This window comes from Myodes glareolus, chromosome 7, assembly GCF_982192425.1.
Source record: "Myodes glareolus chromosome 7, mMyoGla1.1, whole genome shotgun sequence".
Lineage (NCBI taxonomy): Eukaryota > Metazoa > Chordata > Mammalia > Rodentia > Cricetidae > Myodes > Myodes glareolus.
In genome coordinates, this window is record NC_142032.1 from 43,220,812 (window position 1) to 43,242,614 (window position 21,803).

Consider the following 21,803-nt stretch of genomic DNA (forward strand, 5'->3'; position numbering starts at 1 on the left):
TTCCTAGTTATTGCTACTCAGACTAAGTGCGCAGGCAAGCTTACATTTGTCCCATCAGTCTACAGTAGGGAACTGGAAGGACCTCAGTCCTGGCCTGCACTTCCCCAAATTAGAATGTCTGTAATCCCAAACATCTCTCACAGTTTAGTCTGCTCATAAGCACAAGTTTTATTTATTGAAGATTATCAGAACAACCAGTGGCAAAGATCAGGAACACAGGATCCACTATGAATGCCATCTCGGTGAATAATATGAGCTGTGCATTTAAAGCACAGGTTTTTCTTCTTCTTGTTGTTGTTGTTGTTGTTGTTGTTGTTGCTGCTGCTGCTGCTGCTGCTGCTGCTGCTGCTGCTGCTGCTGCTGCTGCTTGTTACTGCTTTGGTGGCAGGAGGAGAGAGTAAGGTAGAGAGGGATGTTGAGATGGGGTTGAGAAGCCCTGGTTGTCTTGGAACTCACTATGTAGACCAGGCTGCCCTCACAGAGTTCTATCTGTATCTGCCTCCCACTAGAATTAAAGGTGTGTGTTTTCACACTTTACCTTACAACACAGTTTTTCTGGATATTTGCATTTTTAAACATAGGTTTTGCTATTATTCAGGAACAGGAAGGTCAAGAGATTGGGTGGTTGTTATATCATTGAAAAGGAAATCTGCAGAGCTGTAGAGATGTCTCAGAGAAGCCAGGTTTGATCTGGCTGCTCACAACAGTCTGGAACTACAGCTCCAAGGGAGCCACTGACTTCTGACTTCTGAGACACTGCATACATGTCGTACATCAACACACATGCAAGTAAAATACTCATAAATATAAAAATTGTTTAAAGAAATATTTTAATTGTAAAAAGAAAGAAAAGGCAACTTATGATTCAGAGTTCCCAGAAAGGTGGGTCCATCAAAGATGAGTCAAAGAAGCTACAGGGCCAATCAGGAGGCAGAGAGAGCAAACCAGGGGAGATGTGAGCAGGATCCTACACTGGGATTTTTCTTTCTTTCTTTTCTTTTCTTTCTTTCTAATTTCATTTTACATTCCAGCCATGGTTCTCCCTCCCACCCCTCACACCTTCCCCCCAGCCCACCTGCCCATGGGTAAGGACTCAGCTGGGGAGTCAACAAAGTCTGGCACATTAAGTTGGGGAGGCACCAAGCCCCTGCCCCCTGAATTAAGGTTGAGCATGGCATCCCACCATAGGGAATGGATTCCAACAAGCTAACTCATGCACCAGATATAGATCGTGAACCTACTGTCAGAGGCCCCTCAGATAGTCCAACTTCACCACTGTCTCCCACACATGGAGGGCCTACTTCAGACCCATGGAGGCTCCACAGATGTGAGTCTAGAGTTCATGGACAATACTCTGAGATTTTTATGAGAAAAAATAGATGTGGCCAGGTAAGCAGGTTGGGCACTGTCCAGTTTGTGTGATTTCAGTGGTCTCTAGAATGCTGAACTCTTACAGGATGCCTGTTACCTGGCCCTTGCATGACTAGGCCAGGCAGATAGGGGCATGGCACTCCTGGAAGCTCAGTAAAGGAGGAAGTTAGGGTTTGCTATCTAGAGTTACTGCTTTGCTTAGAGTGGACTTACAAGCAAGACATTTCCTATCCAAGGAACTGGTTAGTCTGGGGGAGGGGCACAATCTTTCTAGGGATAGCAAGACCCCAAATATCAAAGCATCAGAATAAAAAGACATGCTTATGCAAAACGATTTATGCATTTGGACTTACTATGGTCCCTACCCTCATGCAGGAAGAACAGAGCAATCCAAGTTCTCATTGGGAGGAAACGTTCGGAAACATTGACTTGTGTTTCACCCTCTATTTCCTGACTGTATTCAGGCTCCTTGTAATTCCTAATCTTGGGGGATTCTATGAGGTGGAAAATTGGCCCCAGAGCTCCGGAGTTCTCTGCCCAGCAAAGAGAGCTGTGTCTCATAATAGACACCAAAGAAGGAAATTTCTATCTTAAGTTTGAATTGTGGAAGAATATGTAAGTGCCTGGAGACAGGCACTCAGCAGCAATTTCCAGGTACCCCAAGGCTTCTCACGTGAGTGGCAACACTTTAAGAAACCATTTTCTCCTAGCCATCAAGCTCCCGTCAATAATGTGTCCATCCTCGTGGACCAGTTTTCAAGGGCTAAAGTCTCACAAACAGGCTGCTTTCAATGACAGAAGTGTATGTCCTCACACTTTTGTAGAATAATACATTATCAGGATTGTTTCCCTCTGAGGAAGTCCCTCTAAAAAAGAACTGTTCTGTTCCTTGCCCAGTATCTGGCTCTTTTAAAGTCACTATCTTTTGCATAAGATTTACAGAAACTTTGTTCCAATTTCTCTGTGCCTTCATTCTCACAGGACATGCTGCTTGTATGGATGTCTGTGTCTACATTCTCCCTTTGTTATAAGGATACTATTCCTATCTGATGACCTCCTTTTAATGTGATTATGACTATAGAGAACCTGGATCCAAATGAAGTCACATATTGAGTTCCTAGAAGTTAATACTCCAGTATATGCTTTAATAAGCAGTGTGTATATCTTGTGATTTATCGCCCAATCAACAAGACGATGAAAACTTCAAGTTGATTTCAGGAAAACGGTGGTATTAATTGAACAACTTCATTTTGGACTGCCAATCTACAAATCACATACCTTGTTCTTGATGCAAATGACACATATCAAAGTAGCCCCAACAGAGGCAGAGAGAGGGGACAAAGCTATCTGAACAAATTAGTGAAAGACTGTGGGAGGGGCAAACAGGTAAAGTGGGAGTTCTATGATTCAAGTGCAGCTAGCCACTCACCAATACCCCACTCCCCCTTCCATGAACGTGACCCAGAAGAACACATCCTATGTCACACTAAGAATTCAAATATAAGTGGCGATCTTTCACAGCTCCTTCCTCAGCGGGGAAAGAAAATACTTAAGTAGGAGGAGAGAGGAGAGGATTTGGAAGCTCTTAGAGAACCAACAGGCAGCAAAGACTGGTAGAAGAACGGCCGAGTTCCCTGCACTGTGATCCATTCTGGGACACGACTTGGTGTCACTGAGACCTTGTTGACAAGTCCTCTGCTCCGCATGTTCTATTCTCACCAAACATCGCAGGGCTAAAATCCTGCAGTCCTTAAACACATGGAGATAGAGTGTCATATGGCTTGTCCCTCGTTTTGGAATGATTAGTGAAATGGGGGTGACTGGGAACTATGTGATAGGCTTGAAGGGCAGAGAAGGTAAAATTGGAAAGGCTGTCCCACAATAGACAACCTCCCTTCCATCTCTCAGTCCACAGGAACTTCCTCTCTCCTCCAACCACAGCCACATCATTGACCAGGGAGTTCAGGTTGATGGTACCTTAAAATTCCCTGACACATACTACAGAGGCTGAAATCTGGCACACATAGGAACTTCATAATTTTTTTTGATCTTGTATTTAAAACCATTATACTCTAAGATATTTCTAACCCTGGACAGTGAATAAAATATTTACCATTTAAATAATCCTTTGGGGGCTGATGAAGTGGTTTGGCATTCAAAGGCATTTGCTACACAAGCCATGGCAACTTGACTTCAATCCCTGGAAGCCACTTGAAGGGTCGAAGGAGAGGACTGACTCAAAAAATAAAAGTCTTCTGACCTCCATATGTGTGTCCTGGCATGTGAACACATTCACACATACAATACCAAAATGAAGAAGCAAACATACAAACAAATAGGGTAATGCTGTAATCCCTTGGATGAACTACTGCTGCAATAATGACACATTGCCTACGAGAGCAGCCAATGACATTTGCACTGGACCTGGGGCTTCCTGCAGCAGAGGGAGTCCATGCCTAATAATCACTGTGGACCTAGTCAGGGCCCATGGCTGGGGAGATCATAGGCTCAAAGGGGGAACCTGCTGCCTCTGTTCCATTCAACGAATACATTATAAAACCAGCTCCTTAACATCTACCTATATACCCATAGAGTAGTGCGACTCTCAACCTTGGTCAAAAACAACTTCTTTTTGCAATAAACTGTGGTTAAAGAGGATGAATAACTGGTCAGGGTGCTAAAAATAAATGTCTATTGAGTGCTTGTGCCTCAGTGGGACAGCCATAGCACTCCTTCCAAGGCTCAGGGAACATCACAAAAGAGGAGGTGGGAGAAGACAGCATCAGGGCAAGATAAGATCTTTTTACTAATGGACTCACAGCAGCTATGGGTTCCCACGCAGGACTGGGTCTGTTATCCTTCAAGTTGTGGATACGGGCGGGCTCGTAGGGGTAGGCCTTCCTTGGGAAGCTGTTGGCAGGTGGTGGTGGGAGGGAATCATTGTTTCTCAGTGGTGTCGCCACTGGTAAACTACCCATGCTCCTTTGGGTAGCTCTACTCTCATGCCTACTCTGTGGACCCATTAAACTTAGTTACAAAACAAAACCAAAAACAGAAACCAAACTGAACAGTAAAACAGTGAGAAGGATACTGGGGGCGTGGGGTGAGAGAAACATATGGGGATGAATGTGACCAAAATGTATTCTAGATGCAAATATATGGATGATATGCAACTGATAACTAATATATAAGAAAATTAATTTTAGTCAGTTAGAGGTGGCACACACCTTTAACCCCAGTTTGGGAGGCATAGGTAGGAATATCTCTGTGAGTTTGAAGCCAACCTGGTCTACAAAGTGAGTTTCAGGAAAGTCAGAGCTGTTACACAGAGAAACCCTGCCTCTAAAAAGCCAAAAGAGAGAAAAAGAAAAAAAAGGAAATTAATTTTAAAAGCATCCCTTCACACACATCTTGATTTTACACCATTCATATAAAACCTCTTTGCTTTAAGGATTTCTTCATCAAGACTTCTTATTCTAGATGAACGTGGAAGGCTCTAAGTTTTTTCCTCTGTATCCACCTTCCCAGCTATAATTCCTCTCTGAATTAGAATGTCAATCTCTAGAAGCAATTTTATCTGAACTTTCAGAGCCTTCGGCTCTCCACTAAGTGATGTCATTCTTGGGAAATGCTTAGTGACTTCTAAGCAGAGTTTAAATCCTTTATCCCGACAGGTTCAAAGAAGCAGTTCTGTTGCTTTTTCCAATTTATGTTCCAGAAAGGAGTCCTTAGTGTGGTGTTGATAGCTCCACCCACCTTCCAGCTTTCTTGCATGCTCCCTTACACCCCAGGAAAGACAAACATCTTCACACCCTTGCATGCTCCCTTACACCCCAGGAAAGACAAACATCTCTCCAGTTGCCCAGAAAGATGGCTCAGTAGACTATTTTCAGTATTTTATTTCTTTCCTTTTGTTGAAAATAGATTTTTTTTCTCAGATAATACATCCTGATTAAGGTTTTCCCTCCCTCAACTCCTCCAAGCTGCTCCTTCCTCTCTTCCCATTTGATCCACCTCCTTTCTGTCTCTCATTAGAAAACAAACAGGCTTCTGTGGGATGGTAATAAAATATAACAAGATGAAGCAAAAATTAACACATTGGAATTGGACAAAAGAAACCGAAGAAAAGAGTCCAAGAAAAAGCACAAGAAACACAGACCCTCTCTCTCATTTACATACTCGGGAATCCCATAAAAACACTACACTGAAAGCCATAATATATACACCAAGGACCAACAGAGTAAAACAAAAATATGTGTCTATGTATATATGTATTATATGTACACAAAATTTTATAGTATTTTTATTACTTATGATAAAAATAAGGTAATTTTAAGAAAGGAAGAGTCTTTAGACTATATTATGATACTAGGAGCCCTCAAAGACGCTGCTAGGTTCATTTTCTGTTGGCCGGCTACTGCAAGGCCTGCAGCCTGCTCTTAAGAGTACTTTGTTTCCCCAGGTAGACTCCCTTGGAGGAAACTAAATTTTCATTTTCAAGTGGTTATCAATTGGAGATCGTTTCTGGGTGGAAGCGTGTGTCCCTTTTTTCAGCGCAAGGCCTTCCAAATGGTGCAGACCCACGCGGGCTCTATGCGAGTCTCTGTCTCTATGAGTTCACACAGGGCTTGATCGTGTAGGTTTAGAGGGCCTTGTTTCCTTGGTGTGCTTCATCCCCTCTTACACTCTTTATGCCTCCTCTCCTGTGTCTCTCTGTAGTTGTTCCCATTAGCTGCAGGAGGACGTTTCTCTAATGGCTGAACAAGGCACTGAATTCTGAGTATAGCAGGATGTCATCGGGAGTCATTTCATTGCTGAGCTGTCTGTTTGTTTTAGAACGGTAAGTAGTATTTGGTTTTACCCGGGGCTGTTTAGTCTCAGGTTCTTGGTCACCGAAGCTATGTCTGTTTGGGCTCCATCTGGTAGAGTAGGTCTTCAGTTAAACCAGATATTGATTGGTGTGATAGTTTGAAAGAAAATGGCCCCCAAAGGGAGTGGCACTATTAGGAGGTGTGGCCGGCCTAGTTGAAGAAAGTGTGTCACCGTGGGGGTGGGCTTTGAGGTCTCTTTGGCTCAAACTTAATGTGACAGTCGACTTCCAGTTGCCTGCAAGATGTAGGACTCTGCTACTACTGCAGCCCCATGTCTGCCTGCACGCTGCCATGCTCCCCATCATGATGAAAATTGACTGAACCTCTGAAACTGTAAGCGAGCCACCCAAACTAGATGTTTTCTTTATGCGTTGCTGTGGTCTTGGTGTCCCTTCATAGCAAGAAAAAACCTAACGAAGACAGTTGATTCATCCCAACAAGCTCTGTGCACCATTGCCTTAGCATAGCATGCAGTTAGCACACCACTGTAGACAAGGAATTTGTGCCTGACTTGGTGTTTACAAGTCTCTTGAGTAGTTCATATATTTTGGATACCGGCCCTCAATCAAGTATGTAGTTGGTAAAAATATTTTCCCACTCTGAAGCTGCCAATTTGTTTAAATGACAATGTCCCTTGCCATACAAAAACATCTCAGTGTCATGAGGTCCCATTTATTAATTGTTGCTCATACTTCCTATGCCAGCAGTGTTCTGTTCAGAAAGTTTTTCCTGTGCCAAAAGTGGCTAGTCCCCACTTTTTCTTCTAACAGGTTCTGTGTATCTGGATTTATGTTAAAGTTTTAATTCATTTTGAGTTTAGTTTTGTGCAAGGTGATAACTACACATCTATATGAATTCTTCTACTTGTAGCTTTCCAGTTTGGCCAGCACCACTTGTTAAAGATGTTGTCTTTTTTCCCAGTGTATTTTTCTGATTTCTTTCTCAAAACTCAGGTGGTCATAGGTGTGTGTATTTATGACTGGGTCTCCAGTTTGATTTCCTTGATCAACATATTTATTTTTGTGACAATACCATGTTGCTTTTATTACCATAGTTCTCAGGTACAATTTGGAATTGGGAATGGTAATACCTCCAGCAATTACTTTATTATTGAAGATTATTTTAGCTATTTTCAGTTTGTTGTGTTTCTCTAAGAAACTGAAATTGTCCGCTTAAGATGTATGCAGAATTGTGTTGGAATTTTGATGGGGATTGCATTGAATATATAGATTGCTGTTGGCAGGATGACCATTTTTACTGTATTAATCAAACCAATCCTTGAGCATGGGCGATTATTCCATCTTCTAATATCTTCTTCATTTTCTTTTTTCAGAGTCTTAAAGGTTTTTTTGATGTTTTGTTTTTGTTTTGTCTTCTAAGATAGGATTTCTCTGTGTTGTCCTGACTGTCCTGGAAGACACTCTGTAGACCAGGCTAACTCCTGACTCAGTGATCTGCCACCTATGCCTCCTGAGTGCTGGATTTAAAGGTGTGTGCCACTGTACTCAGCAAAGTTCTTACCATTCAAGAGCAAAACTCTTACCATTTACTTTCTTGGTCATAGTTAGCTCAAGATATTTTACATTGTTTGAGGCTATTGTGAAGTGTTGTTTCCCTGTTTCTTTCTTAGTCCATTTGTCAACAATATATATGAGGGCTATTGATTTTTGTGAGTTGATTTTATATCTAACTACTTTGCTTAAAGTGTTTATTAGTTAAAGGAGTTTACCCGTAGAATTTTTAGAGTAATTTATGTATACTATCATGTCATCTGCAAATAAAGATACTTTGACTTTTTCCTTTCCTATTCATATCCCTTTAATCTTCTTCAGTTGTCTTAATGCTCTAGCTATTAGAGCAAAAACTTCAGGTACTGTCTTGATTAGGTATGGAGAAACTAGACAACCTTGTCTTGTTCCTGATTTTAATAAAATTGCTTTGAGTTTCTTGCCATTTAAGTTATGAACTTGCTGCTAACTTCCTTTATTATGTTGTGGTATGTCTCTTGCATCCCTAATCTTTCTGGTACTTTTATCATGAAGAAATGTCAGATTTTTGTCAAAGACCTTTTGTACATCTTTCTTTTTCTTCTTCTTTTTCTTTTTCTTTTTGCTTTTCTTTTTCTTTTTCTTTTTTAAAGCCTACTGCACCCGGTATTCCCAGGCGGTCTCCCATCCAAGTACTAACCAGGCCCGACCCTGCTTAGCTTCTGAGATCAGACGAGATCAGATCAGGCACGTTCAGGGTGGTATGGCCATAGACCCTTTTGTACATCTAATGAGATTATCATATGGTTTTTGTCTTTCAGTCTGTTTGTACGGTGGATTACATTTATTGGTTTATATATTGAATCATGCTTGCATCTCTGGGATGAAGCCTACTTGATCATAGTGAATGATCTTTTTGATGTGTTCTTGGATTCATTTGTAATTATTTTATTGAGAATGTTTGTATCTTTATTATTAAGAAAATTGATCCTTAATTCTCTCTGATGAGTCTTTTTTTTGGTTTTTTTTTTATCAGGATAACTGTGGCCTCATAAAACAAGTTGGGCAATGATCTTTCTATTTCTATTTTATGGGATAATTTGAGGGGTAGAAAGTTTGTTTGTTTGTTTAAATAGGCTCTTCAAAAAGAGAGCCCAGATATATGCTGAAAACAAATATCTTTTTTTCTCATATAGATTCAAACAGCTACTTTTCTGTTTGTCCCCAAGGACCAAGTACAATTTTCTTTGTGCCCAATAGAAGAGCATCATGATACCTTGCCTTGTGGGAGAAATGAAGCAGAGAAGTAAGGCAGTCAGGACTCAGTTAAGAGACATGTCTGTTGCCCTCATCTCCTGAGCACGCTTAGAGAGTTTGCTACATGTTAAACATTCTATGACACTCCTGAGATGACAGGTGGCTAACATGGCTTCTGTCTTTCAGGTTTCCACAGTCTAGCAAGGCAAATAGGCCAGCAAACAAATAGTTTGATACTTTAAAATATGTATTTGAACTGAAAAGAAGTGACTAAATCTACTTGGAAATAGCTGTAGGATAAATGGAGATCAGAAAAAGACTGTCATTTTGACAGAGTCCTAAAACGATAACCAGAATATGTGGTGAAGAAGAATCCAGAGAGGAGAATGAAAGAGAGGATGGAAGATAGGGAGAGGAAGAAGGAAGAGAAAGAATGAGAGACAAAAGTAGGAAGAGGAAAGGAGAAGAGAGGAGGGCAGGGGAAAAAGAGAGGAGGAAGAGGGAAGCGAAAAAAAACAGGAAGAAAGGAGAAAGGGCAGAAAGGGAGAGGAAACAGAGAGAAGGAGAGAAAACTGGGATGCAGAACAATTGGCGACTACATTCAAATTCTTACTCCAAACATGCCTTGTTTAGCTTTCATCTAATTAGGAAGTTTCATATTAAATCAACATTTGAAGAATTTTTGTAAAACAAAAGAGAAAACAGAAGGGGTCTGGCCACATAGTTTCCACACAGACATGTGGAAACGGTGACTGTTCCCAGGCAAAGTCCTTCCTCCACCCAGGACACAGTTCCCCCAGTTTCCTCTCTGCCTGTCTCCATCTTCCTGGCTCTGCAGGCAGCTGAGCATCTGGTGCTCAGTGGTGGGGGAAGATCAGAAGCCAGCTGTTGCAAAACGCTGGTATGCCTCCGTGGAGGCTAATTTTTAGTTGAATACTTTTATAATGCTGCCCTCACAGAAGTAGCCATCCGTGGGCTAAACCAGTTATTTCTCTTTCCCTATATATTTTCTTAATAAAACAAAACAAAAACAAAACCCATCAGGATTGGCTTCAGCTCATCAAGATTGATTTGCAAACAAAAAGAAGACGCCCTTTGTGGTGCTTTGATTGGGCAATGTGCCTCATAGTCTTGGGTGTTTGACTGACCAACTCAGTTCCCAGTTAATGGATGTGAGGGAGGTTTAGGTGGTACCATCTTGCTGGAGAAAGGTCCATCCCTGGGGGAGAGTTTTAAGGTTAAAGCCTCTACCACTTTCACTGTCTCCTTCTCCTTCTTCCCCCACCCCCACTCTACCACTTTATTCAAGAAGTAAAGATGTGAGCACTCAGACTCCTGCTCAGGCCGCCATGCTGGCAGCCTGCTTCCTTGTCGCTCCCATTGTGACCCTCATCCTCTGGAAACGTAAGCCAACATAAACCTTTTCTTCTGGAAGTCGCCTTGGGCATAGCATTGCCCATAAAAGTGACAAACATGTCAATTCTTAGATCTTCACTGCCACCTGCTCAGAAAGACCCTTTCTATTGTGGAGAAAACTCAGTCCTGCTGAGACTTGACTGCAGGAAAAGAAGAACCTAGCTTCCGGGGCTCTTCAAGAGAAAAGATGGACATGTGGAAATACGAAGGACATATCAAGACGGGAGCCAATGAGATCTGGAAACCAATGCACTGATAAGTCAGAGGTCCCTAAACTCCCCGTAGCAGGGATGGCTCTCAGGAGCAGCAGAACCAAGTGGCGACATAGGCTTTGGACTGTTGGCTATTCAAAGAGCACTGTGTACTTGTATTAGTTACCGTTTTTTGTCATCATTAGGCCCAAATAAGTGAAACTAGCTAAAAGGCAACGGTTTATTTTAGCTCACAGTTCACTGCAGGGAAAGCAGAACAACTGAGCAGATTGTCCTGTGTCCATCATAGCTTGCTGCCACTGGTAACATCACAATGGCAGGCAGGAAGCAAGGCCCTTGGACTGGGAGGAAAACTAGTCAGAGCTAGTCCTCTAGGCCCAGCCATAGTACTCTGGGTAAGCTGGACAGGCCTATATTCCAAAAGTCCTATAACTTCCCAAAACGGTACCAACAACTGGGAACTAAGTTCCCAAACGTGATATTTCACAAGGACATAACAGCAATACACTCATATAGTCAACCTCAAATGATTTATGAGATGATGAGAGTTTAAATATTTCCCAGGAAACATAAGGATGTCTGGAAGAGGTTTGACTGTCCACAGGCAGGGAACTGTATATGTAATCTGAGTCTCATAACAGAAGAAAATCTTGATAAAATATTATTTACATGAGAATTTTATTATTGTTTAAAATCAAACTATTTTATTAAATTATTAAATATTTTAAGTTATTTTGCCATTCAATATTAATTTCTGATGAAACTGCATTAATTTTGTGTAAGGACCAACAAGATACAACATAGCGTCTGAACATGCCTATTGACTGAAGTCAATATGAGTCAAGAGAAGGTTTTCTTGGATTCTCTAGTTCTTTGCTTAGAAAGAGGTTCATGGAACTCAAGGTGGTAAAAAACGGGGCACTTTCTCTAAAGCTCTGTGTGCCATGTATACTAACAATTCACTATAAGCAATGTTGTGGCAAAGCATATCCCAGTTTTCCCAATTACTTTTTGTTAACGAGGGCAGTCCTACCTGCACTATAGTTGAATTGCAACATCTTTCCAGCTGGCATGACAGCTTTGGTCCATAATTTACCTGCTGGCTCCTGATGCTTGTGCCTGATGGATGTGAATTCCCAAACTTCCCATGCCCTTCCCAATGATGCCTGTAGTAAACCTTGGGTCGCACACTGATTCACAGAGTCGTAATCCTGCCGTCAGCTGGGATGAAATGTCTCCCTCAGATTCCCCGGTCTGGAGGTGCCTGCCAAGGCAACAATAGCCTGCCAGGTGGCTGGGACTTGAGCGAGCATCTGTTCAGCTTTGTGTTGGACAAAAATGACCACTGGGAAGCTGGATTGCACAGATGTGTTGTTAGGATCAGCAGGAGGGAAAAAAACACTCTGGGGTTTGCCTTTAAAGAAAGCTGCATATTATTCATTTCTAAGTAAATAATTCCCACTCTCCCACTGTGCCTCTGGACACGTGATCCCATATCTCTTTTTACATAGCACTGATTAAAAAGAAAATATCTGATGAAGGCGACCACATTAGCTATCAAATTGAAATAACTGATGCTAACTGAATACCTCATGCAATAACAGTAGAGAACTGTTGCAGATTTCCTCACAGAGATATCATTCACATGTACCCTTCATTGGAGCATCCCAACAACCTATAGGAGAAAAGTGGTGTTGCAGAAGATCAATATTTGCAGGCAGGTCGGACTTCCAAACTTCAGTTGTGACATGCAACTTCCCTTCTCCAAACGAAGCCAAATATATCTGAGAGATAGAACGAAGTCCTTCATATTTTAATAGGACCAGAAATTCAAGATTCAGACTGCTTATCAAGTTACTAAAATAATTCCTATACTGTATTCTTGTGGCAGTCATTCCCTGGTAAAAATATAGAAGTACGAATGTATTTACTAATAACTGTCAAAAACATTCTTAATAAAAGCTCTTATTAATACCTGAAGAGAAGGAAGCCATGGAGTATAGCTGATGAAGAGAACTAGATAATCAGACAGGTATCAGAGAGCAGAGGCCAATGGGATGGTTCCACGAGTAAAAGTGAGGAAGCCTGACTACCCGAATCCAGAGAACCTACGGCAGAAGGAGATGTCCAACCCTTAAAAGATGCTATCTGGCTTCCACCCACTTCCTGTGCACGCATGCTCCCCAACACAAATCACACACATGCAATAATGATAAAAGTGTAAATATAAGAGAGTAATAAAGCACGATTAATAAAAATCCAGAGGCAGATATTGGGGTTCAACCTGAAGATCAGAAAAGCAAAACAGTCAGCCACTGGCTCTTATCTCTACCTCAGTCTGAAATAGAGATTCTGCCTCCAAGAATCCTCAGACTAAGACTATCTGAGAGCTGTCTGCTCCCATCTTATTTTCCTTTCTAGTGCTGAGATTAAGGCACACACCACTACTGCCTGGTTTCTCTGAGAAACTAGTGGGGCTACTGGGATTGCAGTTGCTTGTCACTACTGCCTGGTCTGTAAGGCTGACCAGGGTGGCTGTTTTACTCTCTGATCTTGAGGCAAGCTTTATTTATTAAAAATGAAATATCACTACAAAGTAGAGATAAAAATCATCTTTATAATTGTATGATAACTATTTCTAGAAAACCTGATTTTTAAAATCTATTCAAATGAAAAAGACCTTTTTTTGGTTTTTGAGACAGGGTATCTTTGTGTAGTCTTGGCTTTCCTGGAAGTGGCTCTGTTGATTAGGCTGGCCTCGAACTCATAGTGATCTGCCTCTGCCTCTGTCTCCCGAGTTCTGATATTAAAGGTGTGCACCACCTCTGCCTGACATGAAAAGACACTTTCACTAGGTAGCTAAGTGAATAAGTGTGTAAAAAATCCTCATCTTTTTAAAGTTCTAGATTATTAAAAAATACAGGAAAAAAACCCCATAAACTACAGTGTAATAAATGCCATAAAGTAACAGAAAAAAATTAGCAGACCTGTATAGATAAAGTTATAAATATACACACACTCAAGAAGATGAAGAAATTCACTGAATTCCCAAAGGGGAAAGAACAGGTTGAACAACGGAATCATAATATAGTCACGTATAATACATAAGGAACATAAAATGAAACTGAACTAAAAAAACTACTCATGCTAATAATTTATAAGAGAGGTCCTGTCTCCTGTTAATGATAAGATCACAAATTTGTTTATTTTTAAACACTTTAATATGCAATGTTTCAAAGTAAAATTTTAAAGATAGTTGGAAGAGAAAAGGAGAAAACAAAGTAATGAAGAACTGCCCTAGAGAAGGGACCTGGCAAGATGGCTTTGCGTGTGTATTGGTTTAGTTTCTGTTGCTCTAATAAGCACCGTGACAAAAAGTAAGCTGGAGAGGAAAGGACTTGCAGGTTTGGCTTACCGATTAACTGTACATCATCAAGAGAAGCCAAGGTAGGAACTAAATCAGAGACCGCAGAAGAATGCTGCCTACCAGCTTGGTCCAGGACACCTCCCTTACATAGGCTAAGCCCATCTGCCCTTCCCGCGGTGGACTAGGCCCTCCCACATCAATCAAGCAGCAAGAAAAGGCACACAGGTCAATCAGATAAAGGCGGTTCTTCAGCTGAGATTCCCCCTTCCCAGGTGTGTCAAGTGGACAACTGCAGCTCATAGCCGGGCTGCCAACCTGCCAACCTGAGCTTCAGTCTCTGGGACCCACATAGGGGAATGGAAGAGTGACGTCCTGCACATTGTCCCTGATCTCCAAATGTGCACTGTGGGGAGTGTGCACATGCACACACACAAACACACACACACATGCACACAAGCACATACAATAATAATCATAGTAGTAGTAAAACTAATTTTTAAATCGGAGATAAAGATTAACAATAAATATTCTATATGTATAGAAACCGTAACAGACGAAAGAATTCAAGAGAAATAGAGGTGAACTGTATAACATTTCAAATAATTACAAAACCACTCAGAGTGTTCAATACTTGTAGGTTCCTTTATGTACCTCAGCCTTCACTTCTGAAATATTTTAGAGTTCTAAGGAAGACTTGGAAAACCACATGGAACAAAGTGCTTAGCTACTAAAAGATCAAATAAGTTTCTTCCAAGATAATTTAGAGACGATCGTCATAACGCAGCTAATAAGTTGATCTCATAAGATAAATACTTAACTCTGTTCCCAATAAACTTGGGAGTGCACATTGTTTTCAAACACATGGTACGTTCATTAAAAAGTGTGTTCTGTCACAAATAAAGTCTCAATAAATTCCAAAGTGAAGAAATATTTCAACTGCATGAAGAGCCTACTACCACCCAAAACAGAAAAATCAAAGCAACTAGACATTTCGGCTAGGTAACCCATAGACTGAAGGAGAAATGAAGATGTAAATTAAAAATGAATTCATATTTGAACAGATCGTGAGGGTGGGACCCTGTGATAGCATGAGTGGATTTCCGCAAAGGAGGAGGAGTCTGACGTTAACCCACCATGCTGCGGTGCAGCAGGAAGACTCGCCCTCGATGTTTGCACTCTAATCAGCCTCATCCAAGTCTCAAGAAACTTGAGCCCAAACAGTCTCTTCGCTTTGCCGTTACCTCATCTCAAGTATTTTGTTATAACAGCGTTCCGGTTTCCTTTCTGTTGCTATGGCAAATCACTCTGACCAAACGCAATTTAGGGTCTGGAAGGATTTACTTGGCTTACACTTTTAGTTAGCAGTCTGCCCCTGAGGGAAGTCTGGACAGGAACTCGTGCGGGAACTCAAGGGCAAGAAACCATGGGGAACCGCTGCTTGCTGGCTCAATCATAGGCAGTCTCATGTTCAGCTGGTTTCCTTATACAACCCAGGACCAATCTGCCTATAGGTGGGACTGGAACTGTGTGCCTTAACTAACAACCAAGACGATATGCCCACAAGCCAATTTGATCTAGACAGTTCCTCTCAGATGACACCAGGCTGGGTCAAGCTAACAGGGATGAGCGCCATTTCTTTCCTCTGCTCAAGTCTTCCCAGGCGTCTCCCTCAGAGTTAATCTCTGATAGCCAAGGCCCAGGACGATCCATCTTTCTCCCAATCTCTTTTGACCCTCAGCCTGCTCCTCACCATCTCCCTGATGCTCACGTTCTGCTCACGCCTCCTTAGCTGAAATCAGCTCCTTGCTCTTTTAGTGTCTCACTGCCTTTCATCTTTCTCTGTTTGAAATGTTCTTGCCCAGGTGTCCCTCTCATCCCACTTCTGCTATTCTGTCTACAAGAGAGACCACCACCACTTTCTCCTCTGCTCCCTTTCATTGCTTTATTAGTCTTCATCGCCGTGTATTTATTCAATAAAGATTGACCCTCACCCAAAACAGGTCTGGATTTTGCCCTTGGTTAATGGAAGGTGGTTCTCTAGGCTCTTAAGATGCACCAGCTGATAGAAATGTCAGTTTGGGAGTCTGGGTCACTGGTCAGTTTGACATAGTAATTTATGTCGAGACTTTGGACCACACTGTCAGTTCTGATCTCAACAAGGACCAGAGACCAAGATGCTACCACAGCATGCTAGTGGTCCTGGATACTAAAATAGTTATTCGGAAAATTTATAATTAGTCCTTGGCAGAAAGTCTAGACACAATGTGATGAGTTTCTCCCGTGGGTTATAGGCCACATGTGTTGTCACACAGCATGGTCACAGAGAAGGACAACTTCTCCATGAATGTTCACACTTGAACTCCTGGGTTGTCTTCTGTGCATTCTTTCTTTGGCTGCTTCCTTGTAGGAAACCAAATCCATGAGTATCGTAGTCTTAGTGATTGCTGTAAGTGTCCCTAATGGATTATCACTTCTGTGGTGACTTAGGAATTCCTTGAAATTTGCCAAATTTGCTGTCAAAAGTGAGGGAAACTTTGAGGCTGAGTCTCACCATGTAGCTCTTTCTGGCCTCGAACTCACTATGTAGACCAGCCTGACCTCCAACTCACAAGAGATCCACCTGCCTCTGCCTCTCAAGTGTTGGGCTTCAAGGAATGCACCACCATGCCTGGCAAAAGGGAGGGACTATGGAGGGAATTGTTAGTAACTCTGTATAATGGGGTTATTGTCTCCCCACACCCAGTTACGTTGCATATTTCTCGTTGCTATGACAAAACACTTGCAAAAGGCAACTTAAGGAAGAAGGGCTTATGCTGGGTCATGGTCTGAGGTTACAGTCCCTCATGTCTGGGAAGATGTGGCAGGCAGAGGCTAAGGCAGCTGCTCACAGTGCACATTCGTACTCAGAAAGCAGAGAGAGTTAAACGCTCATGATCTGTAGTAAAAGGAGCAGTGGGCCACTTCCCGCCGGCCCCGGCTAGTTTATACCCCAAAAGAATTACATGGAAACTGTATTCATTTAAACACTGCCTGGCCCATTATATATAGCCTTTTATTGGCTAACTCTCACATATTAGTTTAACCCATCTCCATTAATGTGCATTGCCACTTGACTGTGGCTTACCGGCATGAGTCTAACCAGCATCCATCTCGGAGAGGAGAGCCATGGCGTCTGCCTGACTCTGCTTTCTTTCTCCCAGCATTTTGTTTGGTCTACTCCACCTATCTAAATTCTGCCTATTGAAAAGCCAAGGCAGTTTCTTTATTTGACCAATGAAAGCAACACATAGAAAGAAGACCCTCCTACACCAGTGGTCCAGCTCTTCCTTTTTATTCTGCTTGAACCCCAGCCCATGGATAGTGTGCTAGCACGGGGCTAGATCTCTCAGGAATTTACACTCGCAGGTTTACCCAGAGATGTCTAGCTCACTCAAACTGCAGTCAAGTTAACTTATGAAGACTAATCACCTCACTACTGCTGTATTCCTCACTAGGTTCGGGTCACTGCTCTACATGCACAATGCAGAGAGCTTATGTCTCATATACAGGAAGCCTTCACTGCCCATTTCCATTAAAACTGTCTATGTCATTTTCCAGAGAGATGTGCAGGGGCTAAAGAGGTGACTCAGCCATTAAGTGTCCTTGCTGCTATTGCTGAGGACCTTAGAGCAGAACTGTTCTGTGTGCTTTTATATAAGAGTATGTACATCTTTATCTAATCATCAATAACAAAATCAAAATGATTGATTTTTTAATTTTTTTTCCTTAAACAATGAGTCCAGCATTTTGTTTTAAGGACCTTTTTCTCAGCCTTATCTTTCCTTTTATCTGGGCTTCTGAACAATGTCAGGTGAAGCATTCTTTTTATTTTTTTTAGCACTGTATTTTGTAAGTGAGTGAAGTAATCTTTTGGGATCATCAATATCAGTTCCTGTGATCATGTCAAAGACTCAGCAGAGGTAACACAACATAAGCACTAAATGTAAAAGCTGCAGGAGGCCCACCCTGGTAGCCCCTGGCACGAGGTTTGAGCAAGGAAATCAACAGACTTGTCTGTACCTCAGCTTCCCCCTTAACAGTAGGGATCAATTGCACTGCTGTCAGAGTAACTCAACTCTGACTGTTATTGATTTGCACAAAATAGATTTAAATGGATTATGGTGTACACCCAGGAGAGTCCAGAACACAGCAAACCCCTTGAGCATGATGATTGTTTCCTTCCTTCTTGTGATCCACTCGGTTTTCAGCATCCTGACAAGTAAATATCTAGAAGAGAATGATTCTCTCACAGTCTCTCAGGCTGGGTTGCTTTTCATTTTCACATAAGAAATTTGTGAACTATAAAGTTCTTGAGTAATAAAGTTTAATTTTTTTTCTTGAAAATAACATTTTATTGTCTACATTGAATTTCCTGCCCGAAAGGTCAACATGGCTTTTTTTCTTTTGAAGGGAATTATTATATCTTCTTGGATTACTCAGTCGAATCAGCAAACATTCACTCTGTTGATTCCTTGGCCCCCCACAAGCCCGAACCTGTCTGTGGGGAGGTGACTATGGACATTATGCATATTGGTGTCTGTGTATATCCGTGATCTGTGGAAAGACTTTACAGGTGCTTTCCACCTCCCCTCTATAAAGACTCATTGAAAAGAACCCTGCCTTTTAATGAGTTTACCATTAAAAAAAAAATTGGGACACTGCCTGGTTCCACCGTGTTAAATGAAAATAACATTCAGAGTTGAGTTAATCTGATTGCATGGGATCTATTTTCCCCCTTGCTGCAAATCAGAGCAGTTCCCAGCTAACAAGAATGGGTGCCCTACTTGAACGGGCAGCAGGCAATGCCGCTAGTCAGAGCGGCACTTAGCATGGCATTGCCATCATTACAGCCCCAGGTTCACAGCAATGAAACTCCAGGAGCGGCAAAGTCAAATCAGTTCAATTGTCTGATTGTTCATACTCATAAAGTGGGGAAGCTGGCAGGGGTCCGGCATAAAACTTGGAGTTCTGCACTGGAGCTCCTTTAAGGTAATTCATTGCCCTCTGTAGCAGCTTAAATCAGAGGGGCCAGCACGGTCACAGGGAATGCAGTTCCCCATCCTGCTGGAGAGCAATATCGCAGATAGCCGGCTGCTATGCCAGATGTCAAAGGTGCACTAAAAGCACTTGGTTTTGATCTGCCCCATTCCTGAGAAGTACAATGGATGGGCCTTTAAGCACCGCCATAAAAAAAGATTGTGATTAATGAAGCAGCACAAGTTAATAAACCACGTTGACTCCCGCTTCCTTCTCCCAGGCATTTCACTGTCCACAAAGCAGTTCTTTTACTTAGCAGCAGGGACATGTAAAATGTTAATCATCAATCTGTGGGCCATTAAAGAAGTTGCTTTCCCTTTCTCAAGTTGAAAACCAAGGGGGGAGATAATAGGTTTGGTTAACAGAGCCATTCACATAATGGAGATGTGCCGGGGAAAGCTTTGATGAAGTCAGCGTGGGAGCCCTTGAGCGCTAATCCATCCTGCTCTCGGGACCACGAGTTCAAATCCCAGATGAGGCTGGAAGGCTCAGACCAGGAGGCTAGAGTGAGTGTCTTGAAGGCAACTGACCAGCAGGAAGTAACTATACCTCAGTGAAGCCAAAAAGTAAGATGAGAAGGCGCGGGAATTCTCTGTGTCAGCAGCCCAGAGCGAGGGACTGCTGATACTCACTGACCTGTGAGCCCTTCTTCCTCGCAGAGAGCACCACAGAAATCTTCCAGTGAGGTCAGTGGCTATGAGAGGAACCGTGGGCAGGAGAAGCTTCCTTACCCAGAGAACAAGACAGAGATTTCAGCTAATTTTCCAAAACCTAATTAAAATACTTTCCCAGAGACTCAAGAGTGCATCATCAGAGAGACACAATTTGAAATTTTACTCACGACATGGACATTGCTTTGGATGGGGTGGGGGCAAGGGTTGGAGACCCAAGCAACAAGCAAATGGCCCCTAGGTGTTTTACACCATAGGTCAATTAATATTAGCAGGAACAGAGGAACTCCTAGAAGACACTGCCAAGTCAGGTAGGTCATTCTGAAATAGTCAGGGTCGGAAAAAGTGATGTTGAGGTTGAGAACAGTGCCTCTCTTCTACACTGGTGGCAAATTTTGTCTTGCATTAGGAAGGAGAGCTTGCTTAGATGGGTAAAGACCTGAGTTTGATTCCCTACCCCCCCAAAAGAAAAGAAAAAGAAAAAGGAAGGAAGAAAAGACACTTAGATTGTACCTCAGAATAACTAGAAGAGGAGATGGCTCGTACTCCTAGAAAAAGTATATGTGGCAGATCACAATGAGGGGAGGAAAAGTGGCCCCTGACATCTTGAAGAACCACATTTGGTCAACAGAAATGTCACTTCCCCACTAGAGCCCTGAACCCTCCATTCTCTTTGCTTCCTCTAAAACTTGACAGAGGCAGACCGGTTCCCCATCTTTTAAACTTAGCCACACCTACAGTCTTTTTACGTTCTTGTTTTTTCTTGACAGACTTCTCAGATCTTAGTTCAGACCTCGGAAGCCAATGAAAATCATTTTTATTAATTCCTGTTGTCTATTTAGTCCAAGGGAAATCAGATATCAGATTGTGACACACAAATTCTCATACCACATCATGAAGGCCATGAGAGAAGTGTCAACAACCTTGAAAAGCAGACTATGAAAGAAGAGATGTTTGGCAGTTGTCTTAGTCCATATTCAGATGCTATAACAAAATACCCAACGCTGGGTAACTTATAAAGAATGAACACTGACTTGGTTCACGGTGGTGAAGACTGGGATTTCCAAGAACATTGTGCCAGCATCTACTCAGCATCTGGTGGGGGCCTTCTTCCTGAGGGTATTACATGCAGGCAGCAAGGATGCTACCTTGGGTCTCTCTTTTTCTTCTATAAAGTAGTAACTAATATGAGCTAGGACCCAACTCTCATGACTTTATTTAGATTTCATCAGTCCTTAAAGTCTCCAACAGGCCTCACCTCCAGATGAAAAAAAAAAAGCATTTTGGAAGTAGGATTCCAATTAATGAAATTAAAGGACGAACCCAAGCCACAGCGGTAGTCTATACTTGGCTCACAATTCTCATTATTTCATGGAATTTGTGAAGAAACGAGGATGACAGGGATCTAATCCAAAGCAGCATGCATTCTAGGCTTCCACTGTCAGCCTTCAATATCCACTCCTTAGAGCAGTCAGAGCTGTGACCCTGAGACATGCACTGCCCCCAGCAAACCAAAGCTCTCCCTGCTGAGCATGCTATTCCCGGGCTTCCACTGGCTTCTCCAGCCTGCCCCACCCACAACCTTACACACTAGGTGTCCACAGGAGTGTGTCTGCATGTGCTGTGCCCCTGTCTATCTCTGTACTTAGCACCCAGTGCTGAAGCAACTGACTGGTGCGTATTCCCAGTACACACAATACAGCGATTTTGTACCTGTGTGCGGTAAAACTTGTCACCAGAGAGGGAGCCATAGAATTGAAAAGTGTAAGCTAGAAATCTTTCTGTACTTGGACAGTGTGTTCATAGATTCATGCTCTTGAGCAATAAAACAACACCCTTTTTGAAACCCACACTTGACATGTGATTCAGAAAACTTTCATCAAACATGTAAAAAAAATGATGATGGTGATGGTGGCACAGGAAGAAACTCAGAAGCAATTGATGGTACTGATTAATTAAAGAACTTCCCCCAAAACTCACACAGCTATCTCTATTATTTATGATAACAAATCTGGTTCACCATTGCACTTCAAAGGCCAAGAGGTTTATAGTTAGAAGACGGCCAATAAGTGTTG

General features: G+C 42.2%; 1 pseudogene; it reads right to left on the reverse strand.

The window, feature by feature from the left end:
- Positions 1 to 8,380: 8,380 nt before the first annotated feature.
- LOC125397472 (5S ribosomal RNA) lies at positions 8,381 to 8,504 on the reverse strand (annotated as a pseudogene).
- Between the last annotated feature and the right edge of the window lie 13,299 nt (positions 8,505 to 21,803).